Genomic DNA, 17,379 nt, shown 5'->3' with positions numbered 1-17,379 from the left:
GGGATTACATTAGCATAGCTAGTACTTGAGCTCTGCAGTCTGTGTGTGTTTATGTGCGCATTAAAGAAAGGCATGCTTGAAGCTTTACTTTTGATTGAAAAGAGTTGGAAATGGAGGAAAAACCATGTTTGCTGTGGCCAAAACAAGCACAAACAAAAAGAAAGTTTGCAAAATTAAATATATAAAAAAAGAGAGTGACAGAACAACTTGCACTTCATTAAAAAATTATAATAAAATATATAATAAGACATTTGGTTTTATTTATTTTTTTGCCCTTTCAGCATCATTACAGCATTTTCATATAATCAAATCTCTCTGCATATGCTCAATTTGTAAAAGAAAGTCTCATCATGGTTTTTTTTTTTTTTTTTTTTTTTTTTTTTTTGCCAGTGCCTCTCTCCCCTGATCCTTTGATTGCATTTCACAGAAAAGCCCAGTTCAAACCATCCAGTGGCTATTTGGAGAGGAAAAGTCCCAATGGAGCAGATTTGGCTGGCACACACTCCATAAAAATCTATGGGTAAAATACATATACATCTAGACAAAAGATCTAAATGTAAAACATTTCACCACAGGTATCACTGCCGACTTTTGACCTACATTTCTTCTCAACTAAAACATATTGACCTTTGACCATGCTATATACCAAACAGATGGGCCCATTTTGCTAATTCAAACCTGCAAAATGCATATGTTTTCTATTGGCTTTTGTGTGTGCTCATACATATGTGTGGATCGCATGTGATGCCTCAGTAAGTGAGTGTGCATAAGTAATGTGTGTGTTTTGGGGTAATTTAAAAGCCCTCTAATAACACGCTATATATTTGGCAGCCTCATGGCTCCACCCTGTTAGTTCTCCATTCACTGATTTAGCTCAATGTAAGCTATATTCAACCCTCTAAATATTATATGACCTATGAGACTGCTGTGAGATTTTCCATTCATCTTACCCTGGTACTTTATAACAAAATTCATGAAACAAGCATATATCAAATAATTTCTAATTATTTGTTACATAATTTTTCATCACATTATATGGTTTATTTTTTGTTAATTTATTAATTTTATTATTTATTTAGCTTTTGTTTATTTATTTAGATGTTTTCACATTTTTATCAATAGTCACTGTTCTAAGTTGCATGGGAAAAAAAATGTAAATCATTCAATAAATACATTTGAATCAAATGAAAGGTTTTGCATATAGATAGATGGTTATGGTAGGTAGATCTAATTACGTTTAACCCCACCAGACTCCGGGAAATTTCCTTGTCCTTAGTTACCAAATAATCCAGAGCAAACAAAGAATGTGTATCATGTACAACATCTCAAGAGTTTCCCAGAATCATTATATCTTGAGTGTCTCATACCTGACTATCAGCAGAGTGAATCATTACTGTCGCAACATGAAAAGGGTTGGTGTGTGTGTGTGTGTGTGTGTGCGTGTGTGTGTTTTCATGCCCCCAAGGGCCAGTTTCTTCAAACACATTGAGATTTTCATGAGCCAGAACTGATTTCTCCACAAGACGCACACACCTCCTCAAGTTTTTCCTGTTAGCCCTGTTGATGTAATCATAAACTGTCATGGGAGTCTCTGTGTCTTTGAGGGGTCGTCTGGGTCAATAGTGCATATTTTTTTAGCAATATATATATATATATATATATATATATTTTTTTTTTTATTATTATTATTTTATTGCTTATTTGTGTGTTACAAGTTGCATGAGAACTACCAAGAATGCCCTAGAAATCACTTTAGAGAACTTAGCAATCACCCAAAACACGCTAGCATCGTGGCAGCAACTTTTGCAAAGACAAACACTCATGAATTTTTCAGAAACATAAAAATGTAGCTTGCACAGTATTTTTTTTTTTTTTTTTTTTTTTTACAGGAATGCAAATGAGGCTGTGAGGGATAGAAGTACACTGTTTCCAATGCATTGTATTGTTATTTAACATGCTGATAAAAAAAAAAGATATATATCCATAAAACATTTTGAGTTGTGAAAATCGCATAATCCAGAACCTCTATACAGTGTTTCCCTTTCACTCTCATCTGCTTTAAATTCGATATGACATCTGACCTGACTAAGGTCTATCTATACTACTATAATTGTTTTACTATTTAGTAATTTCAGTCAACTTACATTTGCTTACATCAGTGCTTACACCCCTAAAATAGACCATTTAACCTTGTTACATTCCACATTCCCTCACCTCCTCAGAGACACTCACTACATTGCTCTCTCTCCAGATGTCTATAATGACTCTTCCTGTCTCTTTAATTAACACCATCTCAGTTTTTACGACAGGAGACAAGCTCACCTGAGGTAAGTAAAAACTCATGCAACATTTATTAAGACTGAAGTAATTCTGGACTATTACTGTAAATTTCCTTTGCCATCAGGAATAAAGCTCAGACATGTCTCACTCCTACAATCCCCATCACACAGCTCTGCTAACTAGCTTGAGTGAATAAATGTCTGAGATCCCCTGCAGTAACTTTCAGGTAGTAATAGAGAGTTTAACCAGCAGAAACGCAATTATACCTGACATTTCTCCGTAATGAGCTGGAGATCACACATCAGACCAATATAAAGACATATAGTGACTGAAATTAGAGATAACATTGAGGAGGAAGAGAATAATTAACTGTCCTGAAGCCATATCAACAAATTACAGTTGAAAAAAAGTGAACCCCTTGGCTAAAACATTTATGATCACTGTCTGTACAAACTGAGTAATAAAGATAGATCATAAGAAAATATTTTAAACTGCCACTGCAAAAAATAAAATGTGTATTAATTAATTCAGTAGATAAATGGATGTAATACATATTTTAAAAAAGGTTGAAAATACAGCCAACCCTTTGTGCTCTTAACCAGACAAAATATTAACTTTTTTAGATGAAAGGATATAAAACTTTGTAAGTGTAATAAACTGATAATAAAAAAAAGACACAAAAGATTGTGACAGTGAATGACAGCAAAAATGATTTGCTGAGTTTCCTGACCTCTGTGTCTCTGGGGCCCCCATGTGGTCTGACCATTAAACGCCATCTCCATCTGGTACACTGGAGTGAATTGTAGCTAAAGAAGGTTTGCTATGGATTTGATCAGTTTGTGCATTTTGAGTTATTTTGAGGTGTTTATAATTCTCTTGCTATGATCAATAAGCATTTCTTCCCACAGGTGTAGGTTAAAAACCTTCCTCGCTGTGTCACAAAAACAGAAAGAAATATATGACTGTCTTGATTTTGTATGCCTCCTCTAGGATCTGTTTTTAACAAGTATGAGATCTCTTTTCATCTGTCTGCAGATGACACCCAAATCTATATCCCCTTGAAGCGTGATAACAAGCAAGCTTTGAAGCCTATTTTAGATTGTCTGGACAAACTAAAACTTTGGCTTGCAAGTGATTTTCTGAGCCTCAATGAGAGTAAAACTAAATCTATTGTGTTTGGGTCAAATGAGCACTGCGTACATGAATTTGAACCTGAATTTCTGACAACATACAGTACTACACGTCAGAAAACTTGTCCCTAAAGAAGTCTGAAATGGTTATGCATGCTTTTGTAACATCTTGATTGTATAATTGAAATTCATTTTATATCAGTACCCCCGCAGTCATGTGAACGCAGTGGCTCGGGTTCTTTATAGGCAGCACAAATATGAGTGTATCACATCAGTTATGAATACATTGACTGCCGGTTAAATACAGAATCCATTTTAAATTGTGTTGCTTGTCTATAAATATCTCCAGAATCAGGATCTACAGCACCTATCTGATCTGTTACATCCAAGATCACTCAGATCTGCTGATTCGGGATTACTGCAAGTTCCCAGGACAAAAGCAGAGGTGATTTGGGTGCATTTTCTGTTGTCAGCCCTAAGTTATGGAATAGTCTCCCAGTTCACATTAGAACTGCCTCAACTCTTAAAATGTATTTAATTTAACTGGTGTTTAATATTTTTTGCTGTGTAATGATTTTCTATTTTGATGAACCTCACCGATTTTACAGTTTGTGATATATTGTTTATAATCTTGTTTATCGGTTTTCTTTTGTATACATTATGCACCACTTTGGTCATTTTTAAAGTGTGATATAAATAAGCATTGTATTGTATTGTATTGTACTGACATCCATCCTAGACCTAGTTTTGCAAGCCAGAGAGTCAACACACTCCACTGAGCAAAAGTGCAATATCTATCTTTCGTGATTGCACTGAACAGTCCACATTCATTGATTGTATTTTTTTAATACTGCTGTGAGAATTACAATTACAAAAGACCCCGATTTGTACATTCTCTATTGTCCAATAAACCTTTTTGCCATTTGTTAACTCTTAGCTTTTTTAAGAGGAATGCTACATAAGTTAGCATTCCTCTTCTAGCAAAGCTAGAAGAGTAATGGTGGAGGAACTCTTTAAGGGGATGTTAATAAGAGACAGTGACAGCAGCCTTATGGGTTTATTGATTTTAGCTCAGCGCTCTGTGCCAGGCTAATACAGGTCTGAGAAATGAGCACAGAACTGTAACAAAGCTGCCAAACAAACCAAGAGAAGCATTCCAGATGGAAGAAAAATCTCAGTCTAATGCAATTGAGCCAGTTTTATATTCAAATCAAAATAAATGCTTTTGAAACTAATAGTTGTTTAGACAGGTTTATTAGTCGTGGCCTAATGGTTAGAGAGTCGGACTCACAATCGAAAAGTTGTGAGTTCGAGTCTCTGGCCGGCAGGAATTGTAGGTGGGGGGAGTGCATGTCCACTTCTCTCTCCACCTTCAATACCATGACTTAGGTGCCATTAAGCAAGGCACTGAACCCCCAACTGCTCCCCGGGTGCCGCAGCATAAATGGCTGCCCACTGCTCCGGGTGTGTGTTCACAGTGTGTGTGTTATCACTGCTCTGTGTGTGTGCACTTTGGATGGGTTAAAAGCAGAGCACGAATTCCGAGTATGGTTCACCATACTTGGCTGTATGTCACGTCACTTTTTACGTAACCCTCGTTTCCTGATGGAGGAAATGGAGACGTTATGTTGAACGACATATGGGGTCTCACTTGGGAGGCCAATCATATATGAGTTTAAGAGAAAAATCCAATTAAAATTGGCTATTGGATTTAACATACCTGAGCCACTCCCTGTGCCTACAGTTGTAAATAGGCCACAGGTGAATCCACTCATTAAGGTTTTATGCTGAGGTGCCGAGAATGTGTCCCGGCAATAGCAAATGGTTCAAGGTTTTGGCATGGGGACATAATGTCTCTGTTCCCTCCATCAGGGAACGAGGGTTACATACATAACCGAGACGTTCCCTATCTGTCGGTCACTACATGTTATGTCGAACGACATATGGCATGCCACAAAAAGCTATGCTTAAGGTCATAACTTTCCCAAAAAGCCCCAGTGCAAATTCATTGACCTTGGTACCGAAGGGGCCAAAGGGTGAGTACATCACTGCTGGAGAAGGCCATGCTGCTGTTCCGCTCACAAAAAGTTTGTGGAAGGGGATTCCAACCTTCGGTGAAAGATTGCTTCAAATCTTCCCTATTTGTTCTCTCAGCTTGGCAAAACCATGGGGAAACAAGCCTTAGGAAAAGGTCACTACGGAGGCCACATCCTACCCGTAGGGAGGTGACATGTGGACATACTGATATGGACTGACCCGGGGGGGGGGGGCAGTACTACATATGGAACGGGTCTCTGAGGCAGGTTCTACCTTAGAGTAGGAATGGAACAGCTGCCACAAGAGACTGACAGAGTGGGTCTGTCAATGGAAGACATTGGTTTACTAAAAGGGAAACCTTACCGTGGAAGAATACACATATGGGATTACCAGTAGGGAATCAATCTATATGGACACCTAGCCCAGGGGCTGACCGGAACTCTGGGCATGCTAACACCAGTACCAGGCCTGGCAACAGACTGCACCACCAAGTCTGACCGTCTAGGGTGCTGGAGGATGCTCGACCAGGTTATGCCAACCGGGGAACTCTACTGGGAGAAGAAAGGCGTTCTCATCCCTTAGGAGGAGGCCACACTCCGTGTGGAGTGGGCCCTCACCCCCAGGGGGCACGGCTCGCATTGGGAATGGTACGCCAAGGCAATGGCATCCACTATCCAGTGGGCCAACCTCTGCTTGGAGACAGCCTTCCCTTCTGCTGACCTCCAAAGCAGACCAGGAGCTGCTCAGAGCTTCTGAAGCTCTGGGTGCGGTCCACATATATGCGAAGCGCTCTTACGGGACACAGCAACGCCAAGGCTGGATCTGACTCCTCCAGGGGCAGTGCTTGCAGGTTCACCACCTGGTTAGGGAAGGAAGTGGTGGGAACCTTGGGCACGTATCCAGGCTGGGGTCTCAGGACAACGTGACAGTAGGCCAGCCCGAACACAAGGCTCTCTTTACTTACCGAAAATGCTTAGAGGTCCCCGACCCTCTTTATGGAAGTGAGCGCGATGAGGAGAGCTGTGTTGAGAGACAGAAACTTCAGCTCGACTGAATCCAGCGGCTCAAAGGGACCCCTCTGAAGTCAAGCCAGAACAATAGAGAGGTCCCAGGAAGGAATCAGGGGTGTCCTAGTAGGATGTAACCTTCTGGCACTCCTCAGGAGCCTAACGATCAAGTCATGCCTCCCCAGGGACCGGCCGTCCACTGCATCATGATTGGCTACAATGGCAGCCACATACACTTTCAAGGTTGAGGGTGACAGCCTACGCTTCAACCTTTCTTGCAGGAAAGAAAGTACGACTCTGCTCGAGCATCTTCAGGGGTCTTCTCAGTGAGAAAAACACCAATTTGTGAACAGACTCCACTTCAGAGCATAGGCCTGCCTCGTGGAGGGGGCTCTAGCCTGAGTGATAGCATCTACGTCCCAACCAGGAGTCACACATGGAGGTACCAAAGATCCGGACATGGTTGGCAAATGGTGCCCAGCCCCTGAGAGAGGAGGTCCCTCCTCAGGGGGATGCGCCAGGGAGGGGCTGTCTCGTGGGAAGCAAACAGGTCTACCTGGGCTTCCCTGAATCAACTCCAGATCAGCTGGACAGTGTGGGGATGGAGCTATTTCGAGAGCGTGTCGGCTGCACGATTGAGCTCCCCTGGGATGTGGATAGCACACAGCGACTTGAGCTGGTAGGCGAGTTGAGACATGTGACATGATCATAGACCTCCCTGTCGGTTGATGTATGAAACAGCTGCAGTGTTGTCTGTGCGGACCAGCACGTACTTGTCAAGCAACAGTGGCTGAAACCGCTGTAAAGTTAGATGCACTGCCAGCAACTCTAGACAGTTGATGTGCAAAAGCAGGCGAGGTCCTATCCAGGCCCGTCAAGCTGTCTGCATGTGATGCCCCAGCCCGTGTTGGAGGTATGTGTTGTGACAACAACATGCCGGGACACTTGTTCTAAGGGCACGCCGGCCCGTCGAAAGACAAGGTCCGACCAGGGGCTCAATAGGCAGCGACACATCGGTGTGATGGTGACACAATGTTTACCGTGGTGCCATGCCCATCTCGGGACTCGGGAGTGCAACCAGTGCTGAAGTGAAGCAATCCGAGCAGCGTGACTGCAGCTGCGGATGCCATATGCCCCAGGAGCCTCTGAAGGTGTTTCAGTGGTAGCACTGTCCTGCCTCTGAAGGAACTCAGGCAGTTCAGCACTTACTGGGCATGCTCGTTGGTGAGATGTGCCGTCATACTCACCGAGTCTAACTCCATACCAAGCTAAGAGAATCTCTGCTTGCACGAGAGCTTGCGAATCGTCCGTGATTTGCTCTTTTAGAAACTGCTCTTTTAGTCGAAGCACCCAGGGGAATCGCCATCACAGGGTCACCGCTGTGCTGCGCCATCACACTGACCAGGAACAACTCAAACAGATAAAGATGAGAGGCTTTGTAGCGACTATGGTTCATCAACTACTCAGCTCCGAAGCAAAATCTGAATGAGTGGATGCACCTGTTGCCTATTTATACCCGTAGGCACGAGGAGTGGCTCAGGTATGTTAAATCCACTAACCAATTTGAATTGGCATTTTCTCTTAAACTCAGAGATGATTGGCCTCCCAAGTGAGACCCCATATGTCGTTCGACATAACTCGTAGTGACTGACAGATAGGGTACCTTTTTGCATTACTGACATTTTACAGAATTTTCCTATTTAATGCTGTTCAGTTGCTTTGTCACAATCTGTATTGTTAAAAAAAGCTATATAAATAAAGGTGACTTGACTTGACTATTGAGGTGATTGGTGTCTAGTATAGCTAGACTGCTTGACATGTATATACCATTCAAAAGTGTGATGTCGGTAAGATTTTTTAAAATGTTTTTGTAAGAAGTCCTAGCTCACCAAGACTGGTGACAATTTTTTTTTCTTACACAGCAAAAATAGTTATATTGTAAAATATTATTACAATTAAAAAATATTGATAATATGTACTTCTGGATAGTCATGTGCCTTCCAAGCAACTGCCACTGAGATTAATAGGAATCCTAAAAGATGGTTGCAAAGCCAGCCAGATTGCATCTTGCAATTTTGAGAAAGTTCCAGTCATTTTTGTCAGCTATATCAATAAAATGGCCCCTGAATGGCACACTGCCCTCTGGACACTGGACCCTCACTTGAACACCTCTGTTGTTAGCTCTAAGCTACACTTGTTAGGTCAGGTTCATCCTCTCTGTCTTTGTCTTTTCTCTTCTTTTTCCCCTGAACCAACACATTTTCTTGACCCTTTCAGCACGCAGCTGGGTTATGTTAATATGTAAATATTCCACCGTCCAAACCATCAGAATGGAAGTTAAAAGGTCACTGCAGTGAGTGTGAGAAAAGCCAGGGTCAGTGCTCAGACTAAGGATGAATAGCATAACCATCATTAGGAACACTAAAACAGTCCACCTATAGAGTCAAAGAAGGGGAGTCATAATTTTCTACACTCTGGGTTCCCATTTACTGTCTGTTAATTAACTTAATAAAAATGTGTGATTTCAGGGGTTACTGTGAGTGAGCATTCTGTATCTGATATGTGTGCATCCAGGTTCAACCTAGTCTTAGGACATAAAGCTGCAAACAATAATGGCAATTTAATCTTGAAACAAATGATTACAGAATGTGAATTAGTAGACTCAAAAAAAGAAAAAACAACAACAGCTAGACTTTAATGCAATTTTGACATTGAAATGTTTGTTCTGTATAAAGAAGGAGTTAAACATGGTTCAGTTGGACTAAGGACACAAGGTAATAAAAACCTTTTTGCAAAAATCTATTTACAACAATGCCGTTTTTATTTATGAAATAAAGTAAGTATAAATCTAAATTAAAATTAAAATAAGTACACTTTAGCATACTTTCAAGATTATGGTAAAAAATATACTGAATGTAATGTCATATTTTCAGACACTTAACACTGCATGTTAATTGTGATTATATAAAGATTTATTATACATTTATATTAAATCCAGATAGCTGAGTTATTGCTGACCCACTTAAGTAGGAGTTAAGCAAATATATGTAATTTCGTAATTACTTCTACCATCTGTGAAATATGATTATAAGATAAGTGTATTGCTGAATGTACAGACAATAATTTCAAAAGAAAAAAGAAAGAAAATGATCAAGATAATATATAAAATATATAAAAATACATAACATTTAAATGTAATATTGAATAACCCACTTCAGTTAAAATAATGTACTTTACATTTGCTTTATTATGTTACTAAACACATCAAATTAATTGATGATACTTATTTAAAGCATGGCACAAAATTATTATTACAAAATTTTACTTAATGTGCAAAGAAAGTTTAAGCACACTTAAGTGGCCATTTATTTAATTAATATTATATTATCTGCAGGTATAGTTTTTATTTACTTACATACTTTAGCTGACAGAACAAAAACAACCCTGAAGGCACACTCTCACTTAGCAAATGTCATTAGAACTAGAGCATCACAGTTATTTTAACTATAACTTAAGGTGATAAATCCAAGTGAAACTGAATTTGCTTAAAATACATGTAGTGCCATGCTGACATGAAACACTTTAACTAATTCAGCAGCTGTGGACTGTTAGAGCAAATTCTGACACAAAACAAACTGAAATAGTTTATAATGACTCCCATGATCCGGTGCTTTAGCATATTCACACTGAAAAACAGGAAGGGGTGATGTTTCACATCGTGGTGCTAATGGGATACCAAATTAATTAATGATCGCTAGAGCGTTCACCATCTTACTCTCAGTCAGCTGGCTCAAAATAGCTTCATTAGTCACTGGTAATTAGTTGAGCATATTGAATGTCTCGCTGTGTTATAATACAGATGGGGTGAAGTAGCTATATCCTCATTATATAACAACCAGTCAGACTGTAGTGATAAGCCTCCATCCAATCTGCAAGACCAGAGCTTGAATATGCATGAGTATGCAAATGTATACGTTGGGGATTTGTAATAATGGAGTGGAAGGAGCAGGCAGACAGACAGAACCAAAGATAGGTGGGAAGACAGACAGGCTGATATAATTATTCCACTCATCAGTGAAGAGTTCAGTGCTAGAAATGTTGTTTATTGTTACAAATGAAAGATATGTCAATCTGAAGACATCATAAAAGATAAATGGAAAAAAGGAAAGGAAATTTAAAAATAAATCAGGCTTCATGGAAAGCATGTACATACATATCAGCCAGAAATACATAAATATAATTTAAATATAATTTAAAATCAATTAATTAATGCATGATGCAGTGTTGTTATTGTTAATTTAAATCAAAGCTAAAAAATATTTCAAATACTTTTGTTAATTGAAATAAAATACAACAAAAATGTTTGATGAAAACTTAAAATGTAAAAACTTAAAGGGTTCGTTCCCCCAAAAATGAAAATTAGCCCATAAATTACTCACCTTGAAGTTATCCTAGGTGTATATGACTTTCTTCTTTCATATGAATCCAGTCAGTTATTTAAAAAATTGTCTTTGATCTTTCAAGCTTCCTGATGCAACTCAGCGGGTGTTACACTCCATCCGTCAATGAGAAGTTTAATAGAAAGTGGATTTAAAAATGTACGTTTCAGTAAAAATACATATTTATTAATAACTATACTCACTTTGACTTTGAAAGCCCTAAAAATTGTTTTGTAAAGCTGTTTTCTTATTGCTAAAATTATCCATGGTCAGGGTTACACAATCATGGGGGTGCCGACCATAGCCCAGGTAAATAACATCCATCATACTTTGGACTCAATTGTCAGATAACTATTTGATCAAGATGATTAATCTTTAGTCTTAAGCATTCTTTGCTCATTAAAAAAAGAAATCACACACAATTATGATTGGACCTGTGCTTTAGCTTGGCGTTAAAGGGTCAAAAAGCTTGGCCCACTTGTCTCTCAACTTGACTGGAGGGCATGTCATGTATGTGTGAACACGTGTTTCTGCCTTTGCTCTGACATAAACCCAGTTAGCCTGAACTCTATTGCACTGTTGCACATTTCTGTGCTTTATTAACATACATAAATTCCTTGTGGAGCACATGAAAAGCCACTATAGAAACAATTGTACATCTGGACAGAGAGCACTTATATGAACTGCTGAAATCTCACAGAAGGGAATAGTGAGAGTGGGAGGGAAAGAGAAAAAGTGTTTTAAAAAAGAGATGGAGGACAGGGTGAAAAGAAAGAGAGTGAAATAGGCAGCAGGTGAAAGACGATGTTGGCCTCTTTCCCAAACTCATTTGAATTGAATTGAATTGAATTAACCATCTCTTCATTAGATCGTCATCAAATTCCTCATTTTGACATCAAAGACTTCCCTCATTCTCCACCACATCCCATCCGCAATCCTCAGGACAATGAGCTGCCCAAATCTGAGCAAAAAGGTCCAGAGAAATAGTCATAAAAATCAATGGAGGGTCTTGGAATGCATTAGAATGTCTCTCAAAGTCAGGAAAAAGTTCTGGAAAGAAACTTTCTGCCAGTGGGGAGATTTGAATTAAAGTAATCACCATCATTTTTACAGATTTTAAATGGGTTAATATAGACTCCTATGTCTTTCCCAATGCTAACATAGGTGACAAACCATAAGAATGTCCTTCATCCCAAAAGTAAACACATCTGTTACTTATATATTTAGTAAATCTGGCACTAAGAGAGACCTCTAAAAGAGTTTTCTATGCTATTAAGGCCAGATTCACCCAAGTAGGCACAGTTTGGTGTATGTTTTGTTGAAAGAAATGCATATATCGCACTTTATAAATGTTACGTTCCATGCATACTGTATATAGACCATTGAAAATATTAAAATATTTTAATTTCTATGACTTTGTATTATCATTGCTAATTCTTTCTTTTATTACTTTAGCAATATTTCATGTAAAATAAGCATGCCAATAAATATCCAGTTGAATAAGACAGAATTGAAAAATACTGAATAAGTAAAGGAGAATGAGAAGGTGAAAAGAAACTTCCCAAGTGAGAGAGAGAGAAAGCGAGAGAGAGAACAAGAGAAACATATACTGTATAGCAAGAGACAGTCAATAAGAATGATGGATGAAGAATAAACATACTAATGCTGATCTATAGAGAAGGTCAAGAGACATGCTGAGTGGAAGAAGCACAGAGGAAAGAGCAACAGAAAAATAGCAGCCATGAATTAAAAAGAGAGATGGAAAGAAAGAAAGAGTAACAGCAGTGTAAAGGCTTCACAGCTGGACCATGCCTTCCTGTTCAGACGAGACCCTATAAGAGGACCCTTAAGAAGTAAACACTAAACACCATCTGTTTCTCCTCCATGTCCACGTTTCTGAAAACTGCTGAGAATTACTTAGCTTTCCTTCATGTCCCTAAAACAGATTAAACACACACAACACTCCAAACTCTGGCAAGACTTTCGATTCAATTAAATACAGCATTCACAATCATGTTATTAAGGTGTATCAATTGTTTTCTTCTGCAATTAGGCAAAGCATTACGATTATTTTGTCAATATTATATTACATTTATCTTAATCAAATTCACTCTATTCTTATTAAAAACAATGAATGAAAGCAATCTTATGTTGGAAAAGGTTTTATTTTGAGGGAAGTTATATATCACTTTAAAAGAAAAATGAATAAAGAAAGGTTTTGGTAACATTTTCTATGAAGCCCGTATTTATAATACATTATAAGGGTATTCTTAAGGCTTTATAATGAATGCATAATGCATAAAAAAATATATATATATATATGAATATATGAATATATAATATACATGAATAAGTTGACGTACTTGCAAAGACAATTCTAGCCAGTTTATCTGTTGGCTGACCATCAAAATAAATTGTTAGCATATATTTACAGAAGCAGATATACTTATACTCTAATAATATAATCAAACTGATATTACAATAAAAATAGTTAAAAACAAATGTGTCATATTACACATTCAACTGATCTGATATCTGATTTTATGACTATTTGAGAAAAAAAATAGTTATTATTATTACTACTACTTATAAGTGGTCTTTGACCGCTTTAAGTAAAGTAGCATAAGAAAAATGGCAAGATATGAGACTTATAACACATTATAACTATAAGAAATATGATCCATTGTAAAAGTGGATGCAACGTGTTCATTATATTATAAATCACCATACACCATACAAAAGCTATAACCACAAATAAGTAAATATATACATAAATATATACATAATATTAAAATTGATCTTATGAACATATTATACTTTGTTATAGTGCATTATGCATTCATTATAATTCCTTAAGAATACCCTTATAATTTATTATAAATATGGGCTTCATAGAAAGTGTTACCATTAACTTTTTTCCCCTAAGTGTAAAGATTCGTTTTTTAATAATCAAAAAAAAAAAAAAAAAAGTTTACAGGTTAGTCTCCAGGTATGCAACCATGGTTCCCAGAAGGGAACGAGCTGCTGTGTAAGAAAACACTATGGAAATGCCTTTAGCAAGATCACGCTCTGAATCTTATGTGTAATCAGTCCAATGGAAGGGCGAGATGTCATAGGTGGGTGATGTAGCGACCAGGAAGCTATAAAAGCATGTGAGGTGGATCTATCATCAGCTTCTAGGAATGAAGCAGGCGGATCCCGGCAGTATGGCCCTGAGACAAAGCATATCGTTCCCTTCAGGGAACCATGATTAAATACATAACCTGGAGACATTCCCCTTCAGGAACTCGAGCTGCATCAGAAAACGCTATGGGAACGAGAATGCCCATGCCGCCAGACTTGCAAATCCCTGCCTAGTGTAGAAGAGCACAACTAAGGCCAGAGGAAAGGGAGCCACGAGTGGCTAAGGTAGGTGGGGCCCGCTATCCCGAAGGCCAGATTCTGGGGGAGTGAGCCTTGATCCACAAAGGAGAAGAGAGATCAGAAGACTCGAAGCTATGGACTAGCATCCTAATCCACCACTTGGCATAAGCTTCTCTGGACGGAGGAAACGTGTAACTAGGGGGTTTCTTTCCACTGAATGGCCACCGAGAGGGCCATGGTAGGCCGCAATAGCTGCCACAAAGAAAGTGGAGTGGGTTAACCCTGTGAAGAATCGGGCCAGCAGGAACTACAGGACTGTGGTAACTGGGCAGTTAACTGTGTCAAGCTGGCGGTCTCCGCAACAAGAAGTGAAAAGTTTCCACTTCAAGGAGTACAGTGTCCTCGTAGAGGGAACTCTAGATTGAAGGATGGTCTTAACAGATTGGAAGCTATGAGCTGTGCCCCCTCAGGGGCCACACCCATAACTTCCACAGCTCTGGGCGGGGGTGGAATGTCATGCCCTCAGCCAGTGAAAGGAGATCCCACTGACGGGAATCTCCCATGGAGTGCTGTCGAGGAGAGAAATCAGGTCTGAGGACCATACTTGATTCAGCCAGAACGGGCTACTAGCAGAAGACATACCCTGTCCCTGCATACTCTCTCCAGAACTCCCGGGAGCAGAGCAATCAGGGGAAAAGTGTACAGACGAAGTCTCTGACACATCTGTACCATAGCATCCAGCCCCAGAGGAGACAGACGAGTCAGAGAGAACCCGAGTGGACAGAGGGGAAAGAAACCGCAGTGCGGGCATCCAAGCCTCGAGAACGAGCTCTAGATCTTGAAAATGCGGGTGGAGATAGGAAGAGCCATCTCCAACTCGTCCGCCAGATCATGTGGGATACCTACGATCTAGCAGCCGCCGTGCCTCACCAGCAGCGAGACCGGAATCGCAAGATCACAGGCAGTGTGTCCGGCGAGAATGAATCACTTAATAGTGGGAAAAGAACAATCATCCCCCTTTTTTTTTTTTTTTATATGTGTGAGTTATGCTCTTCATTAATGCTTCTCATTATAATATCAGTCATAATATGCTTGTGTAACTGATGCTTGTGAAACTGATGCTTGTGCAACTGCAAGCTCATCGACAGCAATAAAGAAACTTTATTATATATATATATATATATATATATATATATATATATATATATAGATATTAAGAGTTATCTATGAGTTATATCATTAAGAGTTATAGATACATAGATTTTGTTCTTATGTGCTGGTTCTTTAAAAAAAATATAAAAAAAAAATATGAAGCACCAGTTTGAATCAGTCTGAAAACCCCAGTATTTGTAATTTACTGCATGATCAGCAAAAAAATTCATTTTGTATGCATGCAAAAAAGACTTAGAATTAGACAAACAAACGCAGAATTGACCTGAGTACTAATGAATTAGAATGTGATTCAATCTGGAATTCTGTTCAGATGTATTGCACTAGAGGTCACACTAAATGCTTTCTTTTTCATTTAAAAGAAGGAGGGAATAATATTGGGAAATGACAGAAGCAGGATGTGCACTAAGATTCCTCAGTTAAGCATCACTGTACAGCAGGTCCAAACATGTGCACTAACCACAAGGCATCATCTCTGAAAGAACAAAATGTGTTCATAGATCACTTCCGTTACACAAATTCAATTTCATTTCCATTTCATCATTTTCATCATTTTCAACATTCCCGAAATCACCTTGTCATAGGTCACTGTGTGTCGCAGTGTCTGCGTTGACTGTATCTGTTTTAAAGAACAGCATTTTCAGAGGCACAGCCGCACTGCATGTTTGAAATGGAGCGTTCACACTGACATCAGTCTTGGTCTCACATCACTGACACTCTCTTCAACCATCCTCCAAACACCCTGCAGGGCTGATTCCTTACATTCATGCAGACAAATATTAGAACCAAAACAATCTCCTCTTTTGATGCAGTGAAATAACACTGAACCCTGCGCCAGGACACTCAGTCTTGAGGATCCTGAGAAATGATTTTAATAAACCTCCTCATCGACTTGCTGAATTAGTTTTGGTCTTTTGGTGTCAACGTACATGCATGCACTTGATTGTGTTGTGAAAAAAGCATCAAAGAAATATATTCTCATTAATGTCTTATGGATGCAGTTTAGTGTTTCCTCATCAAGAATGCTGACACTCTAATTTAATGTCTTATTGTGGGCGAAATGGAATTAGAATAACTGACAATGGTGGCATACACACATACACACACACACATGCACACACAAACAAACGTGGATTCACAGACACGCACACACAAACAAGGGCTCTAAATCGCAAGGATTTGCATATCTTAATGCAAGGTTCAGCTCACCTTCCTGTGTGTCTCCATAATGGTGAAATGTGGTTTATTATTTAAACTGCTCCACTTCAAAAGGAATAGTTTACTTCAAAATCAAAGTCTAATGTTATTTGCTTACCTCATGTCTTTCCAAACCTATGACTTGAATTGTTTAAAAATATTCTGCCTCTCTTTCCAATATAATGAAACTAGAAGAAGACTGGGGCTGTCAAAAATGTAAAAGGAAACAAAAGCACCAATAAAATATAATAAAAGTAGCTCATATGACTCTGCAAAGTCTTCAGAAATCAAATTATAGAAATTAAGTGTTATAATTATTGAGTTTCAAATTATAGCAATTGAAGTCATTGCTTTTTGAATTGACTAAAGTGTATTGAAAATCCTCCCCTCTAGCAAGCTGTTAACCCCTGCGCCCAAGATCATTTTGTATGTTGTAGTATATTTTTATACATGTGTCGTTGTTCCCTGAAAGATATATATATATATATATATATATATATATATATGTATATATATATATATATGTATATATATATATATATATATATATATATATATATATATATATATATATATATATAATATATAATATACAGTGCCCTCCATAAGTATTGGAACAGTAAAGACAAAATTGCTTTCTCTGCTGTGGAGTCTAGATATTTGCAAATATGATTAAAAGATTAATATGCGACAAAACTACAGAAAGTCACATTTTATTTTATTTAGCAGGTGGTGGTGATTTATTATTATTTATCA

At 38.5% G+C, this 17,379-nt stretch overlaps 1 protein-coding gene across 1 annotated transcript in view; it reads right to left on the bottom strand.

Moving 5' to 3' along the window:
• LOC113066102 (sickle tail protein homolog) overlaps nt 1-17,379 on the bottom strand; it is a 166,836-nt gene that overhangs the window by 132,484 nt on the left and 16,973 nt on the right. The gene's annotated exons all lie outside the window — the stretch shown is intronic.

Source organism: Carassius auratus, chromosome 49 (assembly GCF_003368295.1).
Source record: "Carassius auratus strain Wakin chromosome 49, ASM336829v1, whole genome shotgun sequence".
Lineage (NCBI taxonomy): Eukaryota > Metazoa > Chordata > Actinopteri > Cypriniformes > Cyprinidae > Carassius > Carassius auratus.
Note: the sequence above shows the minus strand (reverse complement) of the source record. Positions and strands in the feature narration are given on the sequence as shown.